Raw genomic sequence first — 18,156 nt, forward strand, 5'->3', positions numbered from 1 at the left:
GGAGAATGATGCAGTTTGGAGTACACTGGAGCCAGCTCATACCTGCTCTTGAGAGATGTGTTAAATTTTCAGTGTGAAAATTCACACTTCAGAAATAGGCAAATAGCTACAAATTAGGGCTTGATTTATTGTTTTATTGATTGTCTAGACTTAAAGTGATGTATAAAATCTAATAACACATGTTCAAGTTAAAAGAGTATTTAGATACATTTTTTTTCCCTTAGAAAGCCCATCCTTAAATATTTATCAGTATACCCCTAGTGCAGTTAGTTCCTTAGTACACCACTTAAAGGTCAAAGATTTGATATAATCTTCCAGGGCAGAGGAGGCTCTGGCTGAAGGCCTAGGGAACATCTAGGGCAAGTCTCAGTGATGACTCAGGCCTCACAACCTAGTTGCATGCAACAAGGTAAGGACCTCTTACAGATGACCCTGAGCCATGAAGAGGCTCAGTCTACAATCAATCAACATACATTTTCTTTTTACTGAGTAATATTCCCCCATTACATGTAAAAAACAGTTTTTAACATTCATTTAAAAAAATTTTGAGTTCCAAATTCTCTTCCTCTCCACCCCCATCCCTCAGACAGTAAGCATTTTGATGTGGGTTATACATGTGTAGTCATGCAAAAATATTTTCATATTAGTCATGTTGTGAAAGAAAATGCAGACCAAAAAACCACACACAAAAAAAGCATCAGTTCTCTCTCTGGAGGCAGATAGCATTTTTCATCATGAGTCATTTGGAATTGTATTGTTGTATTACTGAGAACAGCTAAGTCATGCACAGCTGATCATTGCACAGTATTGCTGTTGCTATGTACAGTGTTCTCCTGGTTCTGCTCACCTCACTTTGCATCAGTTTATGTACGTCTTTCCAGGTTTTTCTGAAACCACCCTCATCATTTCTTATAGCACAATAGCATCCCCTCACAATCATACCACAACTTGTTCAGCCAATTCCCAAAATGATGGGAATCAATTGAGAATCCTCTCAATTTCCAATTCTTTGCCACCACAAAAAGAGCTGCTATAAATATTTTTGTACAAATAGATCCTTTCCCTCCTCCCTTTAAAAAAATCTTTTCAGGATATAAACCTAGTAGTGGTATTGCTGGATGAAAGGGTATACAGTTTTTATGGCCCTTTGGACACATCGACAAGCACTTCCTATGTATTAGGTACTCTCCAGATGTTCCTGATACCACTCACTATTATAGCTTTGTTTCAGGAGACTTACTGTGAACTGCCTCTAACCTCATCCTTTCCCACTCCCCACTTCACCAAGGTTGAAGACCAGAGTACAGTTCTTCCAGAGCTAAGAGGTTCTTCTCTTTTTATGGTGATCTCAGCTCCACTGTCAAAACAAAATTCATTTTCAATTCATTCGCATGCTTTTTATAGACAATAAGTAAAAACTAATCAATAATTAAAGGCTGTTTTGAAACTTTAAATTCTTAAACCTGTTTAAGTTTTAGCTATGTAATTAGAGATATATGATAGGGAGATCTCAGTGAGAAAAGGTTAAACACAATAATTTTAACTAAGCTGTTAGAGACACGCTTGACACTAATGAAAGATTTATTACAGCAGAGTTCAGAGGAATTGAACACTTTGGCCAAAGAAGACCCCCAACTCTTTTCAGGAGGAGGGAGCATTGAATACAGAAGGGAGATGAGCTATATTGGTTGTTGTTCTTCATCTTCAAAGAGGACCAAAATGACATCACCATTGTAAAGTGAAATTTCAGTGTGTCTGACTGTAGCTGATCAGACCAATACGAGCTTGGAATACTCTACCACAGGTTGGGCACAGATAGTTCATATGAGTATTTGGGGTGGATATCTCAAATTTGCTCATCCTGCAATTACTTTGTGCTGTCTCAATTCTGCTTTACTCAAAGATCACAGCACCTTTTCTTATGTGGGCACGCCATGCTGAGTAGTCCTGTGCAAGTGTCTCCCATGTTGCACAGTCAAATCCAAAGTTCTTGAGAGACACCTTGAGAGTGTCCTTGTATCATTTCTTCTGGCCACCATGTGATCTCCTGCCCCATGCAAGTTCTCCATAAAATAGTCTTTTTGGTAAGCATACGTTTTGCATTGGAATACGTGGACAGCCCAGTTGCGCTCTCTGAGGCATAGTTTGAATACTTGGCAGTTCAGCTCAAGCAAGGACTTCATTGTCTTTTACCTTATCCTGCCAGGTGATCCTCAGAATCTTCCTAAGACAGTTAAAATGGAAGCGATTCAGTTTCCTAGAATGGCACTGGTAGACTGTCTGTGTTTCACAATCATATAACAATGAGGTCGGCACAACGGCTCTGTAGACCTTCAATTTGGTAGTCAGTCTAATACCTCTTCTCTCCCAAAACTTTCTTCAAGACTGATTGTTCCACCCAGAGATGGATTGGTCCATTCTCTATTAGGTCACCATCTTTTCTACATGCCCATTAGTGTGATACCTCCTCCCAAACATGCTCCAAAATAGGACCCATGATCAGAAAATGGAGGGATGACTTTATGTAGGGTGTGTCTGCTTATATGCATGAGGTTCATTAAGCAAGCACAGTAAAGACATGCCTTCTCCAGATAACTCTAGGTAATTTTCTTGGCTAGTTCCAACTAGTTGTAGATTTGATTCCTTTATCAAGAACTTTGTAATTTTCTGAAGGCCACTGTCTGTCTCCTGATTGGTTGAGTCCACCTGTAATCTGATGCCTTCTTATTATCTGACCTATTCTCAGTGACTTCATCAACTAATAACCTCTGTGAAAACCTAACTTTTTGCTGTTTCTCACAAAGCTAAAAGATGAGTGATTTCTTTGGATTCACTGTATCTTCAAACTCAAGCCCTCACACTTTTGCAAAGCTAAAATTCCATCATAATATTAAATGGGCACATTTCATCACAATGACTAATCATTTTCTTTTCAAATATTCTTATAAATATCTTATATTTAATAAAGATCTAGATTTCAATAATTTAGGAGGAAAAAAGCATAATGTGACAATGACTGTCTAAGATAATTTACTTCATTTTCTGTCAGTCTCTGTCACTGATGATAATTCTATTTGGAGATATATATTTATATGTATGTACATTATATGTGTATGTGTGTATGTATGTATGTATATATGTGTGTATATATATGTATGTGCGTATATATGTTTTTAATATATATATACTGTACATTTTCAAAACTTGCATGGGAAGCATCTACTAATAAGAGCTACAGTTAACATTTGTATACCACTTCTGGGCCAGGCACCATGCTAAGCCCTTCACAATTATTCTCTCATTTGATTCTCTCAACAGTCCTAGGGGGTAGGTGCTGTGTAATGAGTTGGCAAAACCACTATGAATTTGTCCTAAGGCTATCTTACTGTGTCTATGAAAAACTGCCCCCTGCAGACAACTGGTTGACTGCACTCTGTAAACACGATATTTGCTGAAATACCATTCACATTCATTTTCTCCTTTTCAAATTGAGCAAATTCTTTTCTATCATAAATTTTCAACAGGAGTTTCCAGTGGGCACACTGGTGTCTCCACTACATAGAAAGTGGCTTCATTTCCCCCCTGGAATGAATACGTGAAATAGAACCAGCAATCATCCACATCTTTCTCTTCACAGTGAGTTAGAGATACATGCTAGCCAGGCTGGGGCAGGTCACGCCAAATTTTGACCAGAGTAATATTGAAATCTGTACACTCCTGGGCACGTGTCTTTTTTTCTCCCTTATCAAACACTTTGCACCGAATCTATTTTTTTGTGCTCGGCACAGACTGCAGAGTAGGTCTGACATCTCACAAGTGGGCCCTTGGTATTGGGGATCTGAGCGTTTACAAGAAAGAGCCACACTTGCAGATTCTTTGCTCATTACCGATTGTCCCATGCCATAGAGGAACAAGTATCTAAAGAGCAATCACGAGTACTCCCAGTAAATCCAGGTTAGAGTCACATACTCCACCCTTGTCAACACCATTTAATCCACAAAGAAATATATTGGATCAGTCACAATTGAAATTGTCACCTTGATGGAACTGGCAAGAATGAATTTCATTTTCACTCTCTTCTTACACTTACAATGTCCGCAGATACAGTATCCATTGTTGTTGCAGATTTCACATCCATTTCCTTTCCTGCAGGAAGCATCTGTGTCTTTGATGTTTCTTCATTTACACTAAATTCACAATACCTACCAGCATATCTCTCATTGTACCATCAGGCTCCACACGTAAATGTCCTGACTTCAGACAGTTCTTGCTTTATGTAAATTCACATGAACACAAATTTAACTTTATGTGAAGAATTCTGAAAGAAATCTACATTCTAAAAAACCACCAAGGTTAATTTTACCGTATAGGGCTTCTGCCTCTCATTCTGGCACTCCATGTCTTTCACTGCTCCCCCTCTCCACCAAAAAGAAAACCTAAAAAAACCCTCTAAGTGAAAGCAGAAGAAATAATGGGGAGGAGTGGTCTTCAGGAAACTTGGCTTGAGACCTCCAGAGAGAGGAGATCTTTGTCCTACTTTGACTACTTACCTTCATGTCCAGCCCTGAAGTCTTACATCTGTCCATACTCAGGTACCATATGTCTTTCCCGAGCCTATGTCTCTTGCTTGGCCTCTCTGATCTGTGTCTGTATCTGGCCCCCATGTGTCTGCTTCCCTCCCACCATGTTCTTCCTCTTGGGTCCAGCCAGGCCCCTTTGTGGCTGGCTGGTCCTAGCCCCTGCATGTTCCTCCTCCTGCTCTTATTCTCTGTCCTTGGTCCCCACATGTCCTTGAACCCTGGGCAAGCCATTTCTCTATGGGCGTGTGTGGCCTTTTTCCTCCCTCCTTTCCCTTCCCCACATCTGTAGGCTAATTTCCCATTATGTCAAAAGAGGTCTGTAGAATGATCCACTTACTTAAAGGGAGAACTGTCTGTATTCAGATAGGATTCAATTTGGCACCCATATTCACAGATAAACTGAAGAGTAATTAACGCTCCTTCAGTGAGACCCAGAGGCTTAATCTTGATGGTTTCTTTGTCCTTACTGGGACATTTATTAGAAGTTATGTTAATCTCAAACTGAATTTCAGCCCCTGTGGAAACATTAGAACACTTCCTTCCATTTTCTCTTGTTCCAGTCACTCCATTCTTGCAGTAAGATTTGTAATTTATTGTTACTCCCTCTGGCAACATGCTGTTTTCCAAAATGACTTCTGAAGATAGGGAATGGGACGCATCAATGATCAACTGAATTATGTTGCTGGAATTGGCAGTCAGTGTTCCTACTGCTGACTTCGGGATTGAATTTTTCAGTTCCTTGTAAACAGCTCGAGACTCTTCTGTAACTGCAAAAATTATCTGGATGTTATTTTCATTGAGGTTCTGGTCAAGATGAGCCATAGAGGGATGGTTATATGGAGGGTTCATTGTGTACTTGTTGTTTCCTAGGTGACATTGTCTTTTAATTGGAAAAAGAATTCCACCAAATTTACTGTCTCCAGCAAAATGAAACCCAGCATCACTGAAATAAAAACCCAAATAATTTTGTAATAGTTCTCTAGCCAATTAATCACCCACAGACTGCAATTTACCTGATTGCATTAAACCCACCTTCTGGAGAATCCAGAGGACCAATAAATCATGTGCTGCATCCCTCTAAGCTTATCAAACACTTCCCCTTTATTTCTTTGATGGAGTACGTTTCTGTAGTAAAAGGACTGGTGCATGTTTGATCATCAGTGCAAGGGTTACTGAATTTAGCTGTTGTACTGTTAAAAAATATCAGCCTTTCTCCCCCAAATGAACCAAATGCAATTTAGAAATCCGAGGGGCTTCTATTCATTTTGATCACTAGATCTGTTCCAAGACTTTCCCCATATTCCGTTCTTCAGAGACCCATAAGATGTTAGAGGTCCATGGGGTGATTTTTGGCTCTCCTGAATTTTAAGATAAATATCTCTGGTTCCCCTGATCTGACTTTAAGCATTAATTGCTGTGGCTGGATCTAGGTAACATCTTCTGACAGCAGCTTCTTTGTTGTATCTTTACTGCAATTTGTTACCTTTTTATTTCTTCTGATGTCTTTGTGGCTTTCAGGATCATGCTGTGGATTGCAGCCCCTCCCTTCCAATGCCTCCACACCATTACATAGGGCAGAAATAGGCGTTTCTTTGTTTAGAAATGAACTCATGCAGCATCCAGTGTGGCCCTGCTTGTATACAGTCTCCACATGGGTTTGTATTTGCTTTTAAACAATCATTTCCACCCATTTGGCCAAATACTTGACAACTTGACCAACTGACTTGACCACAGATGTGGCCAAGGGAGGGAGGGAGAGAGGGTGGGGTTCCAGGACATGTGGGGATCAGGACAGAGAAAAGAGAGGCAGGAGGATAGCATGTGGGGCCGGGGTCAGGGTCAACAACGTTGAGACCTGACCAAACTGAAGGAGGTGGGAGGAGGCCAGAACCAGACACAGAGAGAAGAGGGTTGGCCACAGGGGGTAAAACACTTGGTACCCAAGGGTGAACCCATGGAAGACAGACACACTGAGTGGACACACTAGCAGGTAAGCTGAGCTGGGCAAGACTGGATTTCTCAAGCCTAGACCCCAGCTGGCAGTGGTGGTGATAATCTCTCTAGACACCCATTCTTCTGTTTTCTCTTGGAGGATTTCTTCTTTTTTTTAAGCTTTATAGTTATCCCTCCCATATCACAACTTTCTGATATATCGGGTTGGCATGAGAAATTAAATGGGAATTGTTGGGGAGTTTTGGGAAGTTGCAGATGACACAAAAAGGCCAACAGACAACAGAGAAAAAGTTCATAAACTCAGAAATGCATAAAATATATGTATAGTATTATATAACATTAACATATTTTATGTTTTAATATCACAATAATTCAGACTTCTTCTCTGGTACGAAGGGAGGGCCGAAAATATTTTATGCAGATTTTCCAGAATGAGGGGGCACTGCACTCCTAACCCCTGTGATGTGGAAGAGATAACTATTTTTTGGCAGGGGGGTTGGGAGGCTCTGGCATGCCAGGGGAGAGGCAGGAGAGAGAGAGAGAGAGAGAGAGGGAGAGGAAGAGGGAGAGGGAGAGGGAGAGGGAGAGGGAGAGGGAGAGAAATCACAGTACTGTACAGTAAAATTAACATAGGTGGTTTTTTGGCTTATGGGATTTCTTTAGAATTATTGTAAAGTCAAATTTGCACAATGTGAATTTATGCGAAGAGAGAACTATGTGTAGTTGTGAGTTCATCTCTGAGTGGGGCAAGCTCACTGGCTCACTGACTGTGGGCTTCTTCCTCCTGTGTAGACTGGCTCGCTCAGCAGCAGCTCCTCGTCCAGGGTGGGCAGCTTGGGCTCTCCCTCAGATTAGCCCTCCGGTAGCTGGATGCTCTCTTTCCCCCTGATGTTCTCCTCATTTCCAACAGCCTGATGATGTTTTATGACATTCAAGTACCACACTAGGTGCAGCCGTTCCTTAATCGCTAGGCGTGTCCCTACTTCTTTTCCTTCAACAAAAAGTGCTGCTCTGGGGGAGTGGCTGAACCAAGTGTGGTATTTGAATGTCCTGGAATATTACCAACAAGCTGCAAGAAATGATGTTTATGATGACTACAGACAAGCATGGAAGGGCTTAATGTGAAGAGACCACACTTGTTCTGTTTGGCTCCAGGGGGCAGAGCTGGGGACAGCAGGGATAAATTGCAATGAGACAATTTTAGGTTGTACTCCCAGAGCTTAGCACAATGCCTGGTACGTAAGAAATGCTTGTTGACTGACTGACTTCGTTCAGTTCTGACCTAGACCTAAACCATTACCCCCGGTAAATTCAAGTGGCAGTTGGAGGAGCCCAGTAGGCTTTCCCTGCTCCTGTGCATGGGAATGAATATCTGTGTCCTTGTGAATTTGTAGATTTGTGTGACTTAGTGTTTGTACATGTGTGGAACAGACTTGGTTCCCCCTTCAGGTTGATGCAGTCACATGATGTAATTACAGATAAAGAGAAGTTGTTAATACTTACGCCTTTGCAAAATTTCTCTTTTCTCATGTTGTAGCTAGGGGAGGCAGTGAATGGAATATTGCCTTAGAGTCAAAAAGATTTAAATTAAAATCCTGCCTCACTCAGTTATTAGCTGTGTGACCTCAGGCAAGTCTCTTAGTGGTCCTGTGCCTGAGTTTTCTCATCTGTTAAATGGGGAAAATGAGAACACCTACCTCCCACAGTTATTGTGAAGATAAAATGAGATTTTGTAAAATGCTTTGTAAGACTTAAATATACAAATGCTAGCTATTTATAGATATGCTATACATATATATGGATATATGATATGAATATATACATATGTCTGTATATAGTGTATACACATACATGTATGCATATACATATACTTACACAACACATACATATGCATACACATATGAAATTGTTTCAGAAAGGAGCAATACCAGTGGATGAACACTGATAGGCAAATCTCCCAGTGTAACTCTTAAAAGACCCAGATGCAGTGGGTTTGAGGTGGTTCTGGTAGGAATAGGTATGCATTTTTAAAATGCCTGCTAAATTCCAGGTACTGGAATTGGGTGTTGGGTGGTGGTCTGTTGTCCTTCATTCTGGAAAAGGACCAAATTGACATCCCTATGTTAGAGATCAGTTCAGATGCGTCTAGTTGTGGCTGGTCAGATCAATATGAGCTCCCAGTGCTCTAACATAGGTAAGGTACAAATAATCCTTGTGAACCTTTGGGATGGGTTCTCTAAATTTGCACATCTCAGTTTTCTTTTGAGCTACTTCAATTCTGCTTTGCTTATAGAGCATAGCACCTTCTCTGATATGGCCACAATGCTGGTCAGTTCTGTGCCAGTGTCTCCCATGTCACACAGTCAATTCCAAAATTCTTCAGACAGACGTGGAGAGTGTCTTATCATTTCCTGTGACCACCATGGGAATTCTTGCCTTGTGTGAGTTCTCCATAAAATAATCTTTTAGGCAAGCGTAAGTTTGGCATTTGAACAACATGGCCAACCCATCAGAATTGCATTCTCTGTAGTAGAGTTTGAATGCTTGGCAGTTCAGTTGGAGAAAGGACCAGGTGATCTTCAGAATCTTCCCAAGACAATTCGAATGGAAGCGATTCAGTTTACTAGCATGGTGCTGGCTGGCTGTCCAGGTTTCACAGACTATGTACGAAGGGAACCCTGGGAGAGGAGGGAGGAACTAGCAACAGAGGCTTCCAGTAGGGGCATTACACTTGAGGGCATTAAGCAGTGGAGGAAGCTAGGAGTTCCATGAGGGGGTGCATTCCAGGCATAAGAGGAAGCCCATGCAAAGGCTTTATGCCAGGAGCTGGAAAGTGAAGTCAGAGGAGAGAAGGTGGCCCAAGTAAGCAGGGAAGGAGAAGTGGAGAAACTGGAGGCCAGAATTTTATCAGAGCTATTTGCAGCTAAGATTTCCTTCCTCCTTTGTTAGGCTTTAAAAGTCAATTGCTCTTCTTCCACTCACAACCTCATCCCTTCCTGACTTTCCTGCCGCCTTTTACCCCCCCACCCCAGCTATCATCTAGTGACATTAGCCAGCTGGCAGTTCTTTGCACAATATACTCTATCTCCTGACTCTGTGATTTTTCTTAAAAAAAAAAATTAATTTTTCTAATTATCAAGCATCATTTTTGTTTTTATTGTTAAATAATATTTTATTTTTCCTAATTATATGAATTATGTATTCTTAATTATACAATTTATTTTTAATTATATTATATAAAACAATTTATTTTCCTAATTATATGAAATTATATAAATATATTTATATAAAATTATAATTTTTAACATTCTTTTTTTTTGTGGGGGAGGCAATTGAGTTTAAGTGACTTGCCCAGGATTACATAGCTAGTAAGTATTTGATGGTGGATTTGAACTCAGGTCCTCCTGACTCCAGGGCTGGTGCTCTATCCATTAACATTTGTTTTAAAAAATTTTTAGTTTCAAATTCTCTCCCTCCTTTTCTATCCCCCTTCCTGAGATGCCATGCAATTTGACATGGGTTATACATGTGCAATTAAAGCATCTTTAAAAAAATTAATTTGTTGCTTCCTTTGCTCCTCCTCCCCACTGGGCAAATTTTAAAAACAAAAAATAAATCCCCCAGTACATAGCTGGATGGTCCAGCAAAATAAATTCCCACATTAGTCACATATGAAAACATATATTTCTTCCTGTATTTTAAGTTCCTCACCTCGCTGTTGGGGTGAGTGGTATGTTTCATTTTTGTTCTTTTGAAGTAATGATTTCTTGTTGTATTGATCAGAGTTCTAAAGTCTTTCAAAGTTGTTTTTCTTTATGTTATTGTATAGATTGTTCTAGTTCTTGTTACACTCTGCATCTTTTGAGGTCTTCCCAGTTTCCTCTGAAATTATCCATTTCACAATTTCTTATGGTATAGTAATATCTCATAACCTTCCACAATTCGTTTAGCCATTCTCCAAAAGGAAGACACTCCCTTAGTTTCCAGTTTTGGACTTTTGTGAAAAGAGGTGCTACAAATCTTTTTCCTCCTTTTCTTCTTTTTTTGATTTCCTTGGGGTATAGGTCTTGTAGTGGTATATCTGGGTCCAAGGTTATGCACAGTTTGATAACTTTCTGATCCAAAGTATTTTCCAGAATGATTGGACCAATTCACAGCTCCACTGAAAGTGTACTAGTATACTTGTTTTCCCATAGCCCCTCCAATATTTGTTTGGCTTTTTCCTCATTTGTCATCTTTGCTAGTCGCAAGGGTATGAGGTAAAACCTCAAATTTGCATTAATTTGTATTTCTGTATTAGTGATTTAGAGCATTTTTTTCCACATGATTATTGATAGTTTAGATTTCTTCCTTTGAAAACTACCTGTCCATGTCTTTGACCATTTATTCACTCGCTCAGGGAATTGGCTCTCCCTTTCATGCCTTGATTTCTTTATACTCCTAAACTTAAATATATATATATGTAAAATTTATATGTATATATATATATAAATATAACTTAAATATAGCTCTAGCTCCAATCTCTCACCGAAGCTCCAGTCTTGAATTTTCAACTGCTTACTGGACATCTCTAGTATAAATTCATTCATTTATTAATTTAATAATGCCCATACTTCCAACTTAATGTGATCAAAACTGAACTCATCTTCTCTCCTATTTCTGTTTTTGGCACCATTATTCTCTCATTTACCAAGGCTTGAAAACTAGGAGTCTTCTGTGATTTCCCATTCCTTTATCCCTTCGTAGGGGGTGTTGATTATACTGCTGTTACCTTCAGATTTGTTCCCTCCATTCTAGAACCACAGCTACTACCTCATGTTCAGGTAATCATTATCTCTCTTATTTGGGCTATATATTGGAGGAGCCTCATAGGTGATCCTTTTGTCTGCATTCTGAGATGGTTAGGTGGCTCACTGGATAAAGGGCTGAGCCTGGAATCAGGAAGACCTGAGTTCAAATCCAGCTTCAGGTTCTTACTAGCTATGTGGCCTTGGGAAAATCACTTAACCTCTGTCTGCCTTAGTTTCCTCAACTATAAAATAGGGATGATAATAATAGCACCTACCTTGCAGGCTTGTGAAGATTAAATTAGATAATATTTCTAAAACTCTTAGCATGGCACTTAATAAATGCCCATTCCCTTCCCTTCCCTTCCCCCTCCAGTCTCTCCCCTCTTCATCCATCCTGCCCGCCGCTGCCCAGATCACCTTTCTGCTCACACATCATCAGTGATTACCTGTTGCCTACAGTACAACGTATAAACTTCTTGACCTAGCCTAGCATTCATGGGTCTTCATGATCTGGATCAGTCTTATGTTTCCAGCTTTATCTCACTGCTCTTCACATACTCTACATTCTAGGCAAGCTAGACTGCCTGCTTCCATGTTCTTGTGCAACTAATACTTAGGTTTAAATCATATTCCTTCCAACTCTCTGCCTTTTGGAATTCTTCCCTGTCTTTAAGGGCTATCCCCAGGACCTCCTCCCCCAAGAGGACTCTAGCTAGGGGTGAACTCTTTCTTCTCACTACATGTTTCATGCCTCTGTGTAAATGTAAATTTATTTCATTGTAACTCATTATTTGTGTACATACCTCATCCTCCCACCATGTTGTAACTTTTCTTGAGGTCTTCCTGACTCTAGGTCCAGAGCTCTATCCATCACGTACCTAGTTGCCTCTGATATGAAGAGTACTAAACAATGTGATTAGATATGGAGACTATAAGAAATAAGAAATCTGGTAAGAGCTTTATGAAAGTATTTGGAGTGAAGAGCTAGAATCATGAATATACACAAGGAAAAATTTATATGAATTCATGGTACTGTTTCCACTGTTATTTGCTGTTATTTGCTCATGTCAGATCTCATCTGAAATACTGTGACATTATGGTTTAAGATAGACTTTGACTAGTTGGAAAGTGTTCAGAAGAGGACCCCCAGGAAGGTTAAAGGGCCTTGAATACATGACATAAAAGGATTAAGTGAAAGAAGTGGGTATGTAGGGTCTAGATATGATAGTTTTCTTTGCCAGTATTTAATTTTTAATAGTATTTTATTCTTTCCAATTATATGTAAAGTCAATTTAAACATTCACTTAAAAAAATTTAAATAGTATTTTATTTTTTCCCAAATTTCATATCAAGAAAAAATTTTTTTAGTTTTCATTTTTACAAGATTTTGAATTCCAAATTTTTCTCCCTCCCTCCTTCCCCTCTCCTCTTCTGAATGAAGTAGGCAGTTTGGTATCATTTATACCTGTGCTGTCATGGAAAATATATTTTTATGTTAGTCACAGTTGTAGAAGAAGAAACAGATCAAAAGGAAACAGAACCATGAGAAAGAATAAAGTGAAAAAAATATGCTTTGATCTGCATTCTGAGTCCATCAGTTTTTTATCTGGATATGGATAGCATTTTCCTTCATGAGTCTTGTACTCGTCTTGGAGCATTGTGTTGCTGAGAAGAGCTGAGTCATTTATAGTTAATCATCACGCAATGTTGCTGATACTGTGTACTGATTCCTGGTTCTGCTTATTTCACTTTTTATCTATTTGTACAAGTATTTCCAGGTTTTTGTGAAATCTGCCTGTTCATCATTTCTTATTGCACAATGGTATTCCATTACATTCATATACCACAACTTGTTCAGCCGTTCCTCAAGTGATGGGCATCCCTTCAATTTCTAATATTTTGCCACCATGAAAAGGGCTGTGATAAATATTTGTGATCTCTCTGGGATACAGCCCTACCAGTGATATTGCTGGATCAAAGAATATACACCTTTGCCAGTATTTGAAAGGCTGTCATGAGGAAAAGGGACTGGATTTGTTCTCTTTGGTTCCAGAAGGTAGAACTGGGAGCAAGCGGTAGAAGTTACAAAAGAGGCAAATTTACATTAGATGTGATGTCAGGAAGAGCTTCCCAAAATTAGAGCTGTCTAAAAGCTGAATGAGTTCTTTCTCCTTGGAGGTCTACACTGGACAAGTACTTGTTGGGCATGTTATGGAAGGAATCCCATTGGTGTATTAATTGGACAAGGTGACCATGGAGCTACCTTCTAATTCTTTAATTCTGTGATTCGGAAATACTTTGCTTAGTGAATGAACTATGTACAAAAAATTCACTAATCATTTTGCTAATATGGAATGTTGTAATATACAGTGCACAAGCTAAACTGATTTACCATTACTTATGTATTAATTAGTGTAACAGAAACATTCATCAGAGTTATACTTCTCAATACTAACAATCAAACTTTATTAATCTAATTCATGCAAATAGTTTATATTATCTATTAGGCAATACAAACATTAGCCCCATTAGGAACCACCAATCTGATTTCACGGGGTTAGCCACTATGTCTCCGACTGAAACTCTGTGAGAAGGTTCCCTCTTTGCTCAGCTGGAGACTTGTGGTCTTCTCTGAGGTAGTGTTCTGGAAAGATGTCAAACTTCAGTTAATCAGTATCACCCTCAAGCAAAAATGGGGTCTTGAGTCTTAAGTTCTGGGGGAAGGCAGATGCTCACCTTTCTCTGGACCCAAGGTCAAGTTGAAAGCTAGTGTCTGGTGAGTTTCTTATAGTTCTAGTAATTAGCATTAGCTGGTTATACCCTAATTCTGATTGTTGATCAATGACCTAATTTGTTTACTGACTAATTTGATGCTTGATGTCATAAATTAATGATGAGATTATTTACCAAATGTTCTCACTGGTGGTCTGTCCTATCTTGGCATCCCATAGGTTGACTAGTTGCTTATGAAGACAAACATATTGTTTACCAACCTCTATCACACACATGATTATCTTATACTGAAAAACAAGTTATGAAAAACAAATATCAGAAAACCACAAAATGTTGGTCTAATGCAAAATGGAGTCAGTTAGGTCAGGGCAACAAACTTATTTTCATTACAAGTATAGATCTAAATCACATAAGTTTTTCCCAGCACAAGAGAAGTTCTTTGTAAAAGAAGCATGTACAATATAGGAGTGGCCCAAAATAGGGTTTCCTAGAAGGTGGTCTTGGGATCTTAGAATTTAGAATATTTCACGTAGGTATTCTTAGACCTAGAGGGGCTAGAAGGAAAAGATGAGAGAATCCTGTCCCAGGTGTTGTTTTTTTTTTTTTAAACACCATTCAGAAAGTGTTCAAAGTGTACTTTTGGAAAACAGGCAAGAATTTCAAAGTACACAATGAAAAGGAGAAATTGATCTAGGTGAGTTTTCACTCCTAGACTTTAAAATAGATTACAAAGCAGTTTTTAAAACTATCTGGCACTGGGGAAAAATTTTAAAAATGGATCAATGGTACAGATCAAAGATCAAAGGCAAGAAACCAAAATAAATACAGAACTTTAATGTTTGATGAAATCTACAAAATTAAAAATTGGGGCAATGATTTATTGTTTAGTAAATTGGGCTGAAAAAACTGGTTAACAATATGGCAGAAAATAAATTTAGTTCCATGTCTCAGATGACATGTAATGTATTCTAGTTGGATTATAGGCAAAAATGTAAAGGAACTTTAAAAATATGGGCAATAGAAGAGATTCACCTCATATATTAAGGGCAAATAAACATTTGGCCAATGTTTCCTTTTATCCAAAAGGGGAAAACAAAGGAGAGTTATCCGTTTGATATTTGTATATGGCCGTATTCTTAGTAATTGCAAAAAAATGGCATAAAAGTCCAACAACTGGAGAATGACTGAATAGGGTTTGATATAATAATAATCACAAGCATTTATATAGTACATTTAAGGTTTGTAAATTGCTTTACAAATATCTGATTTTATCCTCATAACAGCCTGGGGAGGTAGGTTCTCCTATTATCCCCATTTTACAGATGAGGAAATGCCAATAGAGGTTAAATGACTTGTCCAGGGCCACACAGCTAGTAATATTTATTTGAGGCAGGATTTGAACTCAGGTTCCTGACTCTAGATCAAGAGCGCTATCTACTGCGCTACCTAGTTGCCTTAGATAATGTAAACTACTATGCAATATGTTTAAGTTTGGAAGCTATCAAGAAATCTGGTAAGATCTTTGTGAAATTATTTGAAGTGAAGAATTAGAATCATGAATACATTTACTATGAATATATAAAAGAAAACATTTGTAGGGATTCATGTTGAAAATATGTAGATTGTTTCAATAGTGTCTGACTCTTTGTGACCCTATTTGGGGGATTTTCTTGTCAAAGATACTGTGTGTGTAACTTTGGTGTGGTTTGCCCTTTCCTTCTCTAGCTCATTTTACAGATGAGGAAACTGAGGCAAAGAAGGTTAAGTGACTTGCTTAGGGTCTGGTAAATATCTGAGGCCAGATTTGAATTCAAGAAGATGAATCTTCTCAACTGCAGGCTATCCACTGTTCCACCTAGCTCCTAAGCCTATAGGAGGCTACCAATGGGGGTTCAATCCAGCAGAACAAAGCTGCCTTACAAATAAAACCACCAGCATCTGTGCACTTGGAATTGGAAGACTTTGAGTAGAGATTGTATCACCCACCAATTAGAACATTGTGCATTTAACCCAAATAGAAAGCTAAAGGTGTTTCAGAAGGAGTGACTGACAAATTGTTAAAGACATTTAGTGTAATTTATTTGTTCAATTAGAAATAACTTTTACAGCAAGTTTATTATACATTTACTTAAAGGGAAAATAAGTATCTCAAATAAGAAGCTTCCCTTTTATACCCTTATACTTTTCATTCAGATGTTTGAAAACAACAAATGCCTGGGGGGCATAGAACAGATGGGCATTCTTAAGTATAACATTTTTTAAAAAATAGCTTATTAATTTCTAAAGTTCTTTACCTCTAGGAGCACATTTGAGGCTCATCACAACCCTATGAAGGAGGCACTATTGCATTAATAATAAAGCTCTAATAATATCTCATTTTCTCCTCACAACAGTCCTGCTAGGTAGGTGCTATTATGATCCCCATTTTACAGATAAGAAAACTGAAACTCAGAGAGATTAAATGGTTTGCTCAGGGTCGCATAGCTAGTAGGCGTCAGAGGCAGGAATCAAACACAGATTTTCCTGACACCATATCTTGCATTCGACCCACTACTAAACTAATCTGCTTCTCCTCCATATACAATGTGTTTCCAGGTGGCAGCCTTTATGGAAGTGCTTAACTCTGGCCTTGAACATAGCAGCTAAATCTTCCATTTCTGATTTAAACCAAGACAGGTATTATTCTTTTTGTACTAATGGCCTTAGAGAAATCAACACCATAGACCACAGGGAGAAACTCATTGTCTTGTAGTCACACTAGATTATAAATTAAACTACTCTGACAACTTCTGAAAGCAGAAGACAGGGCATGTTGCCAGATGCACCCCCTGTACCCCAAGGTTCAAAGGGGACTTTTATTCCTATTCGAAGAGGAGGGTAGCTACTTTACTTTCAATTCCCAAAGACTTCAAATTCTTTAATGTTGAAAACCCTCTTGACCTATCGTTTAGGAGGATATCAAAGAGAGTTCAATCTAGTATAAGAAGTCAGCTTACAAAGATAACCACCACAATTGGATACTGGAAGACTTTGGAAAGGGATGAGATTATCTGCCAGTTGGTGAGAGTATTGTGCGTTTGGCCCAAAGTTCTGACCTGGACCCTCTTTCATTTTTCTCTGCACTCTTTCACCTGATGATCTCATCAGGGGCAGGAGAGAAGGACACAAGCATTTATTAAATGCCTGCTATGTGTGAGGCTCTTGTGCTAAGTGATTTTGTAAATAATCTTTGATCCTTACAACAACCCTGCAATGTAGGGTTAAGTGATTTGGTCAGAGTCAAATTGCTTAGTAAGTGTCTGACACTGGATTTGAACTCAGGTTTTCTTGACTCTAAGTCTGGAGCTCTATCTATTGTGTCATCTAGCTGCTCCCCTGGGTTCAATTATGTAAATGTCTTCCTTCCAGATCTCTATATCCAGCCCTAGCTTTGAGGTCCATTCCAGTATCACCAGTTGTCTACAGGACATTTTGAACTGGAGATCCTATAGGTATCCCAAATAGAACTCATTAGTCTGCCCCCATCCCCAATCTACCCCCCTTTTGAAGTTCCTTATTGCTGTTGAGGGCACTATCATCTTTCCAATCATTCAGGTTCTTAACCGCAGTATTATATTTCACTACTCACTCTCTCTTAACCTACATATCTAATCATGTCAGAGCTAATCTCAGCCAAATCTTGTTTCCTCCAGACTTGACTCCCTTGACCACCTGTTACCATTCCCTTCACATTAATTCTCAGGCCTGAATCACTGTCACTGTCTCCCTTCTCTGTTTCTACTTGTGTGCTTCTAACTGAATCAAATCCAGATTCCATGTTTGGAGATCATCTATGTCTCACCCGATTAACAGGGTGTCGCTCAAGGTTTTTTAATCTCCACTTGATCTTTGCTGTGGTGTGGCAAAACTTTTATATCCTTTTCTCAATAGCTGTTCCAAACTTTATGTCTGTCTCCCAATGCCTCACCTTTCCCTCTCAGTAAATGTCCTCAATTTCTATTTTACTGAGAAAAATCATGAGGGCCCTCTTCATCTTCATTCATTCTTTCCCCTGTGTATCTTTTCCTCACCAATGTTAATCCCTCTGTCTGTGCCCTCCA

General features: G+C 39.0%; 2 pseudogenes; both read right to left on the bottom strand.

The window, feature by feature from the left end:
- Window positions 1-3,377: 3,377 nt before the first annotated feature.
- On the bottom strand, window positions 3,378-4,586 carry LOC140502253 (integrin beta-1 pseudogene; annotated as a pseudogene).
- A 270-nt stretch (window positions 4,587-4,856) lies between these two features.
- On the bottom strand, window positions 4,857-11,101 carry LOC140502254 (integrin beta-1 pseudogene; annotated as a pseudogene).
- Window positions 11,102-18,156: the final 7,055 nt, after the last annotated feature.

The sequence above is a fragment of the Notamacropus eugenii genome, chromosome 4, assembly GCF_028372415.1.
Source record: "Notamacropus eugenii isolate mMacEug1 chromosome 4, mMacEug1.pri_v2, whole genome shotgun sequence".
NCBI lineage: Eukaryota > Metazoa > Chordata > Mammalia > Diprotodontia > Macropodidae > Notamacropus > Notamacropus eugenii.